Below are 14505 nucleotides of genomic sequence, written 5' to 3' on the forward strand. Positions count from 1 at the left end.
TAGGAGTATTTGGGTTCCTCCGAAATTGTAAAATTTTAAACTTTTAGATTTTGAAGAGGAAAAAAAAAAACACGCAAATTTGAATTTAAAATAAACACATCAAAACAAGTTTTGCATCACCCCGATTTCAAGAACTCTGGTAGATAGACGCTGACTGTGGATATTGTATTACAGACACTGTGACTATTCAGAAATGTCACTAAACCCGCCCGGAGAGGCAAACAACCATGCATGAGCAGCGCCTATTAGACGGAGGGGTCCGACAGCCGATCAGCTCCAGTCATTCCATCAGGAAGGAGGTACACGACTCGTGTTGTCTATACTCCAACCGTGCGGCTAGGTGGTCAATTCTATGGCGTTCGCATTGTTACTTTGTGGCAGGAAGGGCTCTCAACAATGGAAGTTTCCAGGCGTCTCGGGGTGACACAAAGCGATGTTGCTTGGACGTGGAGGAGACACAGAGAGACAGGAACTGTCGATGACATGGCTCGATCTGGCCGCCCAAGGGCTACTACTGCAGTGGATGGCCGCTACCTACGGATTGTGGCTCGGAGGAACACTGACAGCAACGCCACCATGTTGAAAAAAGCTTTTCGTGCAGCCACAGGACGTCGTTTTACGACTCAAACTGTGCGTAATAGGCTGCATGATGCGTAACTTCACTCCTGACGTCTTTGAAATGACGACACCATGCAGCTTGGTGCAGAAGCGCCCAACAACATTCCGAATGGAGTGCTCAGGATTGGCATCAAGATCTCTTCACCGATGAGTGTCGCGTATGCCTTCAACCAGACAATCGTCGGAGACGTGTTTGGAGGGAACCCGGTCAGGCTGAACGCCTTAGACACACTGTACAACAAGTGCAGCAAGGTGGAGGTCCCCTGCTGTTTTGGGGTGGCATTATATAGGGCCGACCAGTTTAGTGTTGATCAGAATAAGTAAAAAGAGAAATGTCTGAGTACGTTCAGTTTTGCTCAGCTGTTTGAAAATCAAATAACGTAAGGGGTTTACCAGCGCAGCAATTCACCAATTTTTCTAAGGGGACGTTTCAACCGGAACCGACCCACGCTGAAACATTCATATTAGTACGTGGTGTGGCTTCCACGGGCGGCAATACAGCCGCTGACACTGGCATCCAGTCGATGGTACATATGGCGAAAACTGTCCTGGGATGCGTTATGCCACGCCTGCTCGAAGTGTTCGCGTACCTCTGTAAGAGTTGTTGGTTCACGAGGCTCAGGAGTCACTTCTCGCTCCATCATATTCCACACGTGCTCGATAGGAGACAAATTTGGACATCGTGCTGGCCAGGGAACTTGCTGTACGTCTCACAAAGCGCGTTGAGTTTCATGGGCAGTTTTAATATTTCTAAAATTTAAAAACCTCTCTCACACCGGCCTGATTTAGCTTCACTGATCAGGATAGTAAAAACATGCGTATATTAAGGGAATTTTCATTGACAAAGCAGGCTTATCACATTCACACAGTTCAATACTGTTCTGTCCTGATTAAATTAAGCTTAACTTAAATTCCATAAGGCAGTGAAGCAATTTCGAAGTCTCGGTGCGACGAAAATTGTGAGTCGATCTCCTGGAAACATTTGTAATAATTATTAACTTTCGGTGATCACATGGGGAAGACCGGAGATCTGCTGGTAAGACCGTGTTAGCCTATTTATTTGAAGTAACTGGATATCTTGAGCATTCAAAACGGCAGGTTCGTCCAGTGTAAATCAGACGTTCCCCACTGATCCCGTGCAACACAGCGTAGTAAGCAGACACTGTCAATAATAATAATCCGTTAAATAATACGCGAACACACTTACTTTAGTTTAGTTCATGTATTAAACTCCTTCCCGTACAGAATCTCATCAAGATGGCGACTCGCTCAACAATACATACATATATACCTCCTTCTCTTTCGACTAATCGGCAAGAAGTTCCTATTCTTTTCATAAGAGAAAACATAGATAGCAGAGAAGCTATTCCATGGAGTAAATGGACGCTCCAAGGAATAATTGGGCTTGAAACTACTTTGCATTGATAATCGGTAAGATAAGAAGAGATATTTAGAGATATGTACTGAGTTATATAATTTATAAAATTTCTGAAAATATCGCGGAGAGACCGCTGCAAGAGACATTACACAGTGTGTGGGCGAGACTCGTCCTGTTGAAACGACACGTCACCTTCTTGTTGCAAGATCGGTATAAGAACAGGTCTAATAACATTCTGCACCTACCGAGCGCTGGTTAGCGTCTCCTCCAGGAGCCCAAAAGAAAACGACAGTTGTTGATGAAGGTTTCTCGGGTCTCCAGCCGGGTGGTAGCGCTGATATCTCGTGACGTTTCGGGAAGTGTCATACTACCCATCTTCTGGAGAAGTTTCGAGATTCGCGGAGAGCGGGCTATTTATATGCGCGGTCACCCCTCTCCACTAGACCTCGGGTGGCTGCGGTGGACCAGCGGTGTGCGCGCAGTGGTGGGGATGGCGGGCGCCCCCGGCGGCCGCGTTCGGTTCTCGGTGTAAGCATTCTGTCTGCGTCCGCGGCGGAGGACATTGACGGGCGCGCTCCCGGCGGATTGCCGCTATCGCAGGGTTCCGTGCTGCGCTGAGTTGGTATCCCCCGTCTCTGTTGACCAGATTCTCGTTAATCCTTATTTCTATGGATTCTTTGATAACGCTTTCCCAAAAGCCAGATTCTCGGCACAGTACCTTCGTGTTTTCGAAGTTGCAGGTGTGTTCTTCATTGATGCTGTGTTCTGTAATGGCCCATTTTTCTGTGTGGCCTAGTCGCACACATCTGATTTGTTCTTTGCAGCGTTTAGATACGCAGCGCTGTGTTTGCCCCATGTATTGATTTCCGCATTCGCATGGTATGCTGTATACTCCTGGTGTGTTAAGGTTCAGCGCGTCTTTGGCAGAACCTATGAGCTCCCTCGTCTTCGGTGGTAGTCGGAGAATGGTTTTGATCTTGTATTTTCCCAGAAGTCGTGCAATTTTGGTGATAGCGGACCCACGTACGGAAGGAAAGCGAGTCGTTTATCTTCTTCTTCTCCTTCATTGTTTTCTTCTGGGGTTCTCCCTGCTTCCTTCTTCCTTTTAAGCGCCCTGTTAATCTGCGTTTTATTGCAGCCATTTTGTTGGAAGCCTTCCCTCAGGTGTTGCTGCTCGGATGGTAGGCTGTCTTTGTCGCAGACGGCGCGCGCCCTATGTACCAGGGTGGTCAGTACTGTTTCTCTTTGTGCTGGATGGTGTCAGCTTGTTGCATGAAGGTATAGATCTGTGTGTGTCTTCTTCCTATGTACTGCATGGCCTAGTGATCTATCTGCCTTCCTCTTAATTAAAATATCACGGAAGGGGAGGCATCCATTTTCTTCCATTTCCATTGTAAATTTGATGTTCGGGGGGATGCTATTGAGGTGTTCAAGAAACTCATCTAGCGCCTGTTTGCCATGTCCCCACACGACAAAAGTGTCGCCGACATAGCGGAAGAAGTGCTTCGGTTTCTGTCTGGCAGTTTGAAGGGCCACTTCCTCGAAATGTTCCACATAGAGGTTTGCAATCGCAGGAGCCAATGGGGAGCCCATCGCCACACCGTCGATTTGCTCGAAGAATTCCCTGTTGCACTGAAAGTACGTGGTTGTTAGTGCGTGTTCGAAGAGGCTGACTGTTTGTGGTTCAAAATGCTGGGTTAAAAGTGACAAGGAGTCTTGAAGAGGCACTTTCGTGAAAAGCGACGTCACGTCGAAGCTCACGAGTAGGTCCTCCCTTTGTAGTCGCGTGTCCCTGAGTACTTTTACGAATTCGGTTGAGTTTCTCACATGGTGGCTGCAGTGTCCCACAAGTCACATCGCCAGAAGATGGGTAGTATGTCACTTCCCGAAACATCGCGAGATATCAACGCTACCACCCGACTGGAGACCCGAGAAATCTTCATCAATAGTTTACGCCGGGAAAGCCTACAGTCACGTATACGACAGTTGTTGCTTTTTTTTTCTCATCAGTCTACTGACTGGTTTGACGCGGCCCGCCACGAATTCCTTTCCTGTGCTAACCTCTTCATCTCAGAGTAGCTCTTGCGCCCTACGTCCACAATTATTTGCTTGACGTATTCCAATCTCTGTCTTCCTCTACAGTTTTTGCCCTCTACAGCTCCCTCTAGTACCATGGAAGTCATTCCCTCATGTCTTAGCAGATGTCCTATTATCCTGTCCCTTCTCCTTATCAGTGTTTTCCACATATTCCTTTCCTCTCCGATTCTGCGTAGAACCTCCTCATTCCTTACCTAATCAGTCCACCTAATTTTCAACATTCGTCTATAGCACCACATCTCAAATGCTTCGATTCTCTTCTGTTCCGGTTTTCCCACAGCCCATGTTTCACTACCATACAATGCTGTACTCCAGACGTACATCCTCAGAAATTTCTTCCTCAAATTAAGGCCAGTATTTGATATTAGTAGACTTCTGTTGGCCAGAAATGCCTTTTTTGCCATAGCGAGTCTGCTTTTGATGTCCTCCTTGCTCCGTCCGTCATTGGTTATTTTACCGCCTAGGTAGCAGGATTCCTTAACTTCATTGACTTCGTGACCATCAATCCTGATGTTAAGTTTCTCGCTGTTCTCATTTCTACTACTTCTCATTACCTTCATCTTTCTCCGATTTACTCTCAAACCATACTGTGTACTCATTAGACTGTTCATTCCGTTCAGCAGATCATTTAATTCTTCTTCACTTTCACTCAGGATAGCAATGCCGGCCGCGGTGGTCTAGCATTTCTGGCGCTGCAGTCCGGAACCGCAGGACTGCTACGGTCGCAGGTTCGATCCTGCCTCGGGCATGGGTGTGTGTGATGTCCTTAGGTTAGTTAGGTTTAGGTAGTTCTAAGTTCTAGGGGACTTATGACCTAAGATGTTGAGTCCCATAGTGCTCAGAGCCATTTCAACCATTTTTGATAGCAATGTCATCAGCGAATCGTATCATTGATATCCTTTCACCTTGTATTTTAATTCCACTCCTGAACCTTTCTTTTATTTCCATCATGGCTACAGCCTTGTCTTACACCCTTCTTAATACGAGCACTTCGTTCTTGATCGTCCACTCTTATTATTCCCTCTTGGTTGTTGTACATATTGTATATGACCCGTCTCTCCCTATAGCTTACCCCTACTTTTTTCAGAATCTCGAACAGCTTGCACCATTTTATATTGTCAAACGCTTTTTCCAGGTCGACAAATCCTATGAACGTGTCTTGATTTTTTTTTTTTTTTTTAGCCTTGCTTCCATTATTAGCCGTAACGTCAGAATTGCCTCTCTCGTCCCTTTACTTTTCCTAAAGCCAAACTTATCGTCACCTAGCGCATTCTCAATTTTCTTTTCCATTCTTCTGTATATTATTCTTGTAAGCAGCTTCGATGCATGAGCTGTTAAGCTGATTGTGCGATAATTCTCGCACTTGTCAGCTCTTGCCGTCTTCGGAATTGTGTGGTTGATGCTTTTCCGAAAGTCAGATGGTATGTCGCCAGACTCATATATTCTACACACCAACGTGAATAGTCGTTTTGTTGCCACGTCCCCCAATGATTTTAGAAATTCTGGTGGAATGTTATCTATCCCTTCTGCCTTAGTTGACCGTAAGTCCTCCAAAGCTCTTTTAAATTCCGATTCTAATACTGGATCCCCTGTCTCTTCTAAATCGACTCCTGTTCCTTCTTCTATCGCATCAGACAAATCTTCACCCTCATAGAGGCTTTCAATGTATTCTTTCCACCTATCTGCTCTCTCCTCTGCATTTAACAGTGGAATTCCCGTTGCACTCTTAATGTTACCAACGTTGCTTTTAATGTCACCAAAGATTGTTTTGACTTTCCTGTGTGCTGAGTCTGTCCTTCCGACAATCATATCTTTTCCGATGTCGTCACATTTTTCCTGCAGCCATTTCGTCTTAGCTTCCCTGCACTTCCTATTTATTTCATTCCTCAGTGACTTTTATTTCTGTATTCCTGATTTTCCCGGAACATGTTTGTACTTCCTCCTTTCATCAATCAACTGAAGTATTTCTTCTGTTACCCATGGATTCTTCGCAGCTACCTTCTTTGTACCTATGTTTTCCTTCCCAACTTCTGTGATGGCCCTTTTTAGAGATGTCCATTCCTCTTCAGCTGTACTGCCTACTGCGCTATTCCTTATTGCTGTATCTATAGCGTTAGAGAACTTCAAACGTATCTCGTCATTCCTTAGTACTTCCGTATCCCACTTCTTTGCGTATTGATTCTTCCTGACCAATGTCTTGAACTTCAGCCTACTCTTCATCACTACTATATTGTGATCTGAGTCTATATCTGCTCCTGAGTACGCCTTACAATCCAGTATCTGATTTCGGAATCTCTGTCTGACCATGATGTAATCTAATTGAAATCTTCCCGTATCTCCCGGCCTTTTCCAAGTATACCTCCTCCTCTTGTGATTCTTGAACAGGGTATTCGATATTAGTAGCTGAAACTTCCAAACTTTACGGAAGCTCTCCTGCGAAACATCCCCCAGGCTGTGGCTAAGCCATGTCTCCGCAATATCCTTTCTTTCAGGAGTGCTAGTTCTGCAAGGTTCGCAGGAGACATTCTGTAAAGTTTGGAAGGTAGGAGACGAGGTACTGGCAGAAGTAAAGCTGTGAGGACGGGGCATGAGTCGTGCTTGGGTAGCTCAGTTGGTAGAGCACTTGCCCGCGAAAGGCAAAGGTCCCGAGTTCGAGTCTCGGTCCAACACACAGTTTTAATCTGCCAGGAAGTTTCATATCAGCGCACACTCCGCTGCAGAGTGAAAATCTCATTCTAGAATCTGAAGGTTGTTTGAGTGTCCACCTTTATTGTCGGAGATGAGAGGGAGATAGCTCTCCGAGGTAGAACTGGGTAGTTATTAGTTGCAGAAGTTATCTCTTAGGATTAATGGCAGTATGGTTATGCTGAAGAGTTCAGTATTTATTTAAGTAATATCTTTATTTTTGATAACTTATAAACGAGGTGCCAGTTCCTAACCCCTATCTGTATTACTTGTCAGACTCAATTTATTGTTACTCAATTTATTGTTATCAACAGGCCACACACCTAAGATTACAAGAGACAATTACTATTCCGTAAATTGTTCTTGTTAATTATGTGCTACAAATGCAAGCTGTTCCATGAGGCAGAGACAGATCGTCTATGTTCAGAACTAATGATCACTTATCTTGCAGTTGATAATGATCACTTATCTTGCAGTTGATGTGTGTGTCTCCAGATGTGATCACTGACTTCTCGCTGCGAATATTACTTCTGCATACTCAGGTTGTGGCTGAATGGCGTACTACTGCTCTCGGACTCCTCCGTCAGACTACTCTATCAGAATTCTCCATTAGACTGACTCTTCTCATTTTATCTCTTTCTATATATACCGTCTAAGTTGCAGCTGACCCTCAATAATAGCCTTTCGGAATATTTCCATTAGCTGGCGCCCTTCACACGTAAATACTTTAATGTTGGATTTCTCCTAGAGATTTCCGCTCGATGTTACCACTTATGTATACTGGAAAGCTTCCGTTGACGTCAGGGCGTGTTTCCCTTGGCGCAGTCTCAAATAGTTCCATCACGTGTTTAGTCCATGACCTCAAGAGCTACTGGAGATCCCTACTTTACATAAAACATGGAAAACTTCTGTTTTCGTCCAACTGCGGTTCAAATAATATCTTAAGCGGGGTAAGACATCAAACGGGCCGACTTGGAGCAGGAGAGGCACCACAGGACATTTTAATTTCCACTGTCTATACTTTTACAAATAAATTCATAAAACTTTAACAGCATGGCCAGGAAGGATTCAGGATTCATACTCATAGCAGTGGAAGCTCAAAAACGTAACAAAACACATTTTTTTACATGTGAAATTTCATCATTCTTTCAGTTACTACTGGCTGCATTTGTTGCTATAGGTACACTTTTCTTCCCAAGTAAGAGAGATTCTTGGATGACTTCTGCACAGCACACAAACCATAGTTACAGGAGTATGAAACTATGTAAGTTACTTAATTTATGAAAAAATGAATGAACTGAAACTTCCTGGCAGATTAAAACTGTGTGCCCGACCGAGACTCGAACTCGGGACCTTTGCCTTTCGCGGGCAAGTGCTCTACCAACTGAGCTACCGAAGCACGACTCACGCCCGGTACTCACAGCTTTACTTCTGCCAGTACCTCGTCTCCTACCTTCCAAACTTTACAGAAGCTCTCCTGCGAACCTTGCAGAACTGGCACTCCTGAAAGAAAGGATATTGCGGAGACATGGCTTAGCCACAGCCTGGGGGATGTTTCCAGAATGAGATTTTCACTCTGCAGCGGAGTGTGCGCTGATATGAAACTTCCTGGCAGATTAAAACTGTGTGCCCGACCGAGACTCGAACTCGGGACCTTTGCCTTTCGCGGGCAAGTGCTCTACCAACTGAGCTACCGAACCACGACTCACGCCCGGTACTCACAGCTTTACTTCTGCCAGTACCTCGTCTCCTACCTTCCAAACTTTACAGAAGCTCTCCTGCGAACCTTGCAGAACTAGCACTCCTGAAAGAAAGGATATTGCGGAGACATGGCTTAGCCACAGCCTGGGGGATGTTTCGCTGGAGAGCTTCTGTAAAGTTTGGAAGGTAGGAGACGAGGTACTGGCAGAAGTAAAGCTGTGAGTACCGAGCGCGAGTCGTGCTTCGGTAGCTCAGTTGGTAGAGCACTTGCCCCCGAAAGGCAAAGGTCCCGAGTTCGAGTCTCGGTCGGGCACACAGTTTCAATCTGCCAGGAAGTTTCATATCAGCGCACACTCCGCTGCAGAGTGAAAATCTCATTCTGGAAACATCCCCCAGGCTGTGGCTAAGCCATGTCTCCGCAATATCCTTTCTTTCAGGAGTGCTAGTTATGCAAGGTTCGCAGGAGAGCTTCTGTAAAGTTTGGAAGGTAGGAGACGAGGTACTGGCAGAAGTAAAGCTGTGAGTACCGGGCGTGAGTCGTGCTTCGGTAGCTCAGTTGGTAGAGCACTTGCCCGCGAAAGGCAAAGGTCCCGAGTTCGAGTCTCGGTCGGGCACACAGTTTTAATCTGCCGGGAAGTTTCATATCAGCGCACACCCCGCTGCAGAGTGAAAATCTCATTCTGGAAACATCCCCCAGGCTGTGGCTAAGCCATGTCTCCGCAATATCCTTTCTTTCAGGAGTGCTAGTTCTGCAAGGTTCGCAGGAGAGCTTCTGTAAAGTTTGGAAGGTAGGAGACGAGGTACTGGCAGAAGTAAAGCTGTGAGTACCGGGCGTGAGTCGTGCTTCGGTAGCTCAGTTGGTAGACCACTTGCCTGCGAAAGGCAAAGGTCCCGAGTTCGAGTCTCGGTCGGGCACACAGTTTTAATCTGCCAGGAAGTTTCATATCAGCGCACACCCCGCTGCAGAGTGAAAATCTCATTCTGGAAACATCCCCCAGGCTGTGGCTAAGCCATGTCTCCGCAATATCCTTTCTTTCAGGAGTGCTAGTTCTGCAAGGTTCGCAGGAGAGCTTCTGTAAAGTTTGGAAGGTAGGAGACGAGGTACTGGCAGAAGTAAAGCTGTGAGTACCGGGCGTGCGTCGTGCTTCGGTAGCTCAGTTGGTAGAGCACTTGCCCGCGAAAGGCAAAGGTCCCGAGTTCGAGTCTCGGTCGGGCACACAGTTTTAATCTGCCAGGAAGTTTCATATCAGCGCACACTCCGCTGCAGAGTGGAAATCTCATTCTGGAAATGAATGAACTGTTACGTTTTAAACCTCATGTTTAGAAAAAATTCAAGTTTTATAGATAATTATCTCAATTTTTTCCACAGTTTTTAATAGATTTGGAAAATTCTAGAGCTGCATACACCTGTAACTACTGTTTGTATGCTATGAAAAATTCATCACAGAATCTCTCTTACTTAGGAAAGAAAGTGTACCTATAGCAACAAATGGAGCCAGTAATAAGTGAAAAAATGATGAAATTTCACAAGCAAAAAATAGGTATTTTGCTACGTTTTTGAACTCCCACTGCGATAAGTGTGAGTCCTCAATCCTTCCTGGTCATGGTGACAAAGTTTTATGAATTTATTTGTAAAAGTATAGACAGTGTAAATTAAAATGTCCTGTGGTGACTCTCCTGCTCCAAGTCGGCCTGTTTCACGTCCTACCCCCCTTAATGTGCGTGTTTCGATCGTATGCGTCTTATCTTTCTCCCCTTCACAAATATCCTAAACTAGGGTTTCTCAATGCTTAAACTCTGAGGCTTCTCACTTCATGAAGTGACAATTGTTCTCCGCTCATTTCATCTGACAAGTACTGCTTAATAAAATCATTATTAATTTTTTTTTCTTAGGACTGGACAGTACATGTACTGTCTTCCAGGTGGCAGCATATGCCGTCATCGGATCAAACTCTACGTCACCTTTCCTGATGTACTAATTTTTTCCGGCAGTGTATCGGGAAGAAAGAACTCAACTTGAAGAGCCAGCAGGAGCTGCTGATGAAGTGTACCTTTATTCAGCGCCAGGCTCGATCAACCGATTGTCACCAGGTGTGATATACTTATTTACGAGGGTTAGGTGAAAAGTAATGCCTTCGATTTTTTTAAGTGAAGACTCTTAAAGGTATTTTAAATAAAACAAAAGTTAGTAAAGTCCTCATCTTTATTCTTCATGTTTACATATTTTCAGCCCTCTGTTGTTACAGAGCTCCGAATTGTAGCGTGTAACACGGAGCTGTGTAACGTAACCATGTAGTTGCTTGAGAAACAGTATGCTGTAATCGAGTTTCGAATTTGAAGAAGCCTTATACACACGCAGCAGGTTTTGCTTCAGCATAACAATGCCAGACCGCACACGAGAGCTGCAACATCTACAACAATCCGACGCCTTCGATCATCCGCCATACAGTTCCGACTTTGTCCCATCAAATTTTCATCTGTTTCCAAAAGTTAAAGAACACTTTCGAGGACTTCCTTTGTTAGTGATGAAATGGTGCAAGCAGAGGTAAGGTTGTGGCTCCGTCAGCGAAGTCAAAGGTTTCTACAGTTACCATATCAAGAAACTGATCTCTCGATGGGAGACGTCTTCGTCGCCATGGTGACTATGTTTTGAGAAGTAAATATGTAGACATGAAGAATAAAGCTGTAAAATTTTAATAACGTTTGCTTTATTTAAAAATATTTAAGAGTTTCCACACACAAAATTCTGAGTCATTAGTTTTCAGCAGGCCATCGATATAAGGCTGTATTATATTATTTCTACTGTCGTGTCAAAAAGTAAAATAAAATAACTCGTCCGCTTCCTAGCTGACTGATTATGCATTTTACTACCGACGACAGTACCAGCGAAGCAAGCCGGTTATTTTATTTTCTTGTAATTTCTGCCGCTACAATAAAAACTATACCATTTAGGCTGATGTAAATAAATTTACGATACCTTCGGATGATCGGTTGATCGAAAATGATAGTGAATTTACTTTATCAGCAGCTAAACAGCTGCTCCTTCAATAAAGCTTTATTCAGAGAAATTGATATTTTCTTCATATGGTTCATGAAAACAGTTATATCAGAAACATTCGTATCGAAAATTTAAATATGCCAGTATCGAAAATGTAGTTGCTTTGTTGTGTACTTCTATAACTTACCTTCGTGTACTGTAATCTCAGCGTGCACGGAACTATTATTTCATATGATGTGAGTCATATGATTTCGTACTTCTTCCAAGCATGTTTGCTAGATCCTATATAATGTAATATTGGCTACATGTAAAACACATCAGCGTCTTTCCTCCACTTCCCGTATCAAATTTACAGAGTGGAAAAACTGGTAGAAAACGATGTCGGAGAAGATCAGTTTATGTTCCAGAGGAATGTAGGAACCAACGAGATCATAATGACCATACGACTTAACGTACAAGATAAGTTAGAGGAAGGAAAATCTTTGTTTACAGAATTTGTGGATTTTGACAGAGTTTTTGACAATCTTGATTAGAATACGTGCATTCAAATTCTGAAGATGTGGCAAGCCGGTTCATTCAGAATTAGTTTCTTTTCAGAGAGATGTCTGAAACAATAGGAGTGAGAGAGAAATCGAGGGGATTGGGCTTGTGATTCGAAATATCTGGCAGGGGTTTTCACTTCCATCATTTACGTTACATACTTGTACAAGGGAAACCACTGATAAACATGTCTGGAAGCGAAAGTATGGACGGAACACATTTTAATGTGGAGCAGTGACAATACTGGCGCAGTAAATATTATACAGGTCCAGCATGTGAGCATGTATTACTCCGCATGGGAGTCAAACAATAAGGACTTGGTTGGAGGTCTGCCAGGATATATCAGCTCTCTGAGGCCCTTCCGTAATCTCATACGATAGACATCCTGATGTAGCTAAATACTTGCTATTCTTACAGGTAATGTTAGTTCATTCGATCGCAGATCAACAGTACCCTAGCTACACTACTATTTAGATCTCTGTCTGCCTCTACATGATTACTCTGCATTTCATACTTAAGAGCCTGGCGGAGCGAACTTCTAACCACCTTCAGACTATTTATCTACCGTTACACTCGCTAACAGTGCGGGGGGAAAATGAACACTTAAATCTTCCTGTAAGAGCTCTGATTTCTCTTATTTTACTTCGATGATAATCTCTTCCTTTTTGGGTTCGTGACAACAAAACACTTCCGCACTTAGACGAAAAAATTGATGACTAAAATTACGTGAAAAGTTTGCAGCGCAATGAAAATCTCCTTTGTTTTAATGATTGCCATCCCATCTCGCTTTGATATCCTTGACACTCCGTCCCCTATTTCGCGATGGTAAAAAACGAGCTACACTTCGTAACAAACAACTTATTTCGCCAATATGTCAACATGTTTTAATAGAGATTTCAGTTTATCGTTGCATTCATTCGTTACTTCCCGTCCAATTGTAATTTCTAATGAAGCCACCAGAAGGAAGAAACTTTTTTCCTTGTAATGTACTTATCAGATCACGTTACTCGATCACTGGTGGTATTTCTGCATTGTATTGTAACACATTGAAGGGACGGTGGTAAAATGATAAAAAATTTATAAACAATTAGTTTGAAGAAAATGAGGCAGGAGAGTTGGTAATTAACGGGTGAGTAAATCTTCAGATCAGTTTTATGTGGCTCAAATGGTTCAAATGGCTCTGAGGACTATGGGACTTAACATCTGAGATCATCAGTCCCCTATAACTTAGAACTACTTAAACCTAACTAACCTAAGGACATCACACACATCCATGCCCGAGGCAGGATTCGAACTTGCGACCGTAGCGGTCGCGCGGTTCCAGACTAAAGCTCCTAGAACCGTTCGGCCGCACCGGCCGGCAGCTTTATGTGCTGTGTGAGTGCAGATGAGGGATGATAAATACAAAATTATGATGCGTAGGTATTGTACATTGATTTTTTTATAGGTGACACCTCCTTGCAAGTGCTACTGAGAAATGAAATGGTTGGCGCAGGAGAGGAATTCGTGGTGGGCTGCGTCAAACCAGTTGGAAGACTGATGAATGAAAGAAAAAAAAGTACTTGCATTAAAGAGTTAATTATTGTCGCAGATTGGTCACCTTCGTCAAAACCAGTTCATTGCATGAACTTGGGCGCTTTCAATTGCGTGACTGCAGCCGCAAGGTGAAGTTGGCAGATAGAAGACGCCAGAGCTTGGAAACTTAAGGTCACACAGCACTCATTCGAGTACTGCTGTAAAAGACTTAGGCTGGCCATAAAATGTAGCGCCAATTTGGTCTGCCGCCTGTTTTCCCCGTGAGCAGAAGGTTTCAATACCATCCAAGCCGAGCAGCGGCTCACACATTTTAGACCAGCTTGTGGAGCTCAACGAGCAGTTCCGCAATACGTACAGTCAGCGCCCTGGCCACGAGGACCAGCAGTTTAGGCTCCATTTTGTAGAAGTGTACCTGAGTGCTTAAGTCTGAACAGTGATTCTGGACGGGTTTTCATGTGGCGTGAACCAGGAACCAGATACCGACCCCTTAATGTCCTCGAAAGGGACATTTATGGAGGTCGTGGTCTGATGGTGTGGGGTGGGATTATGTTTGGTGAACGTACACCCCTGCATGTCTTTGACAAATGAACTGTAAGAGGTCAGGTGTATCGGGACGTCATTTTGCACCAGTATGTCCACCTTTTCAGGGGTGCAGTGGGTCCCACCTTCCTCCTGATGGATGATAACGCACGGCCTCATCAAGCTGCCATCGTGGAGGAATACCTTGAAACAGAAGATATCAGGCGAATGGAATGGCCTGCCTGTTCTCCAGACCTAAACCCCACCGAGCACGTCTGGGATGCTGACGGTCGACGTACTGCTGCACGTCTTCACACCCCTAGGACACTTCAGGAGCTCCGACAGGCACTGGTGCAAGAATGGGAGGCTATACCCCAGCAGCTGCTCGACCACTTGATCCAGAGTATGCCAACCCGTTGTGCTTCCTGTGTAC

General features: G+C 44.4%; 1 protein-coding gene and 2 non-coding genes across 3 annotated transcripts in view; 1 reads left to right on the top strand and 2 right to left on the bottom strand.

Annotated features, from left to right (window-relative positions):
* Window positions 1–14505, bottom strand: part of LOC124612930 (synaptic vesicular amine transporter) — a 796314-nt gene that overhangs the window by 389835 nt on the left and 391974 nt on the right. The gene's annotated exons all lie outside the window — the stretch shown is intronic.
* On the bottom strand, window positions 8404–8478 carry Trnas-cga. Its single transcript has one exon. It is a non-coding gene; the product is annotated as a tRNA-Ser (tRNA).
* Window positions 8719–8793, top strand: Trnas-cga. The gene has a single exon. It is a non-coding gene; the product is annotated as a tRNA-Ser (tRNA).

The sequence above is a fragment of the Schistocerca americana genome, chromosome 1, assembly GCF_021461395.2.
Source record: "Schistocerca americana isolate TAMUIC-IGC-003095 chromosome 1, iqSchAmer2.1, whole genome shotgun sequence".
Taxonomy (NCBI): Eukaryota; Metazoa; Arthropoda; class Insecta; order Orthoptera; family Acrididae; genus Schistocerca; species Schistocerca americana.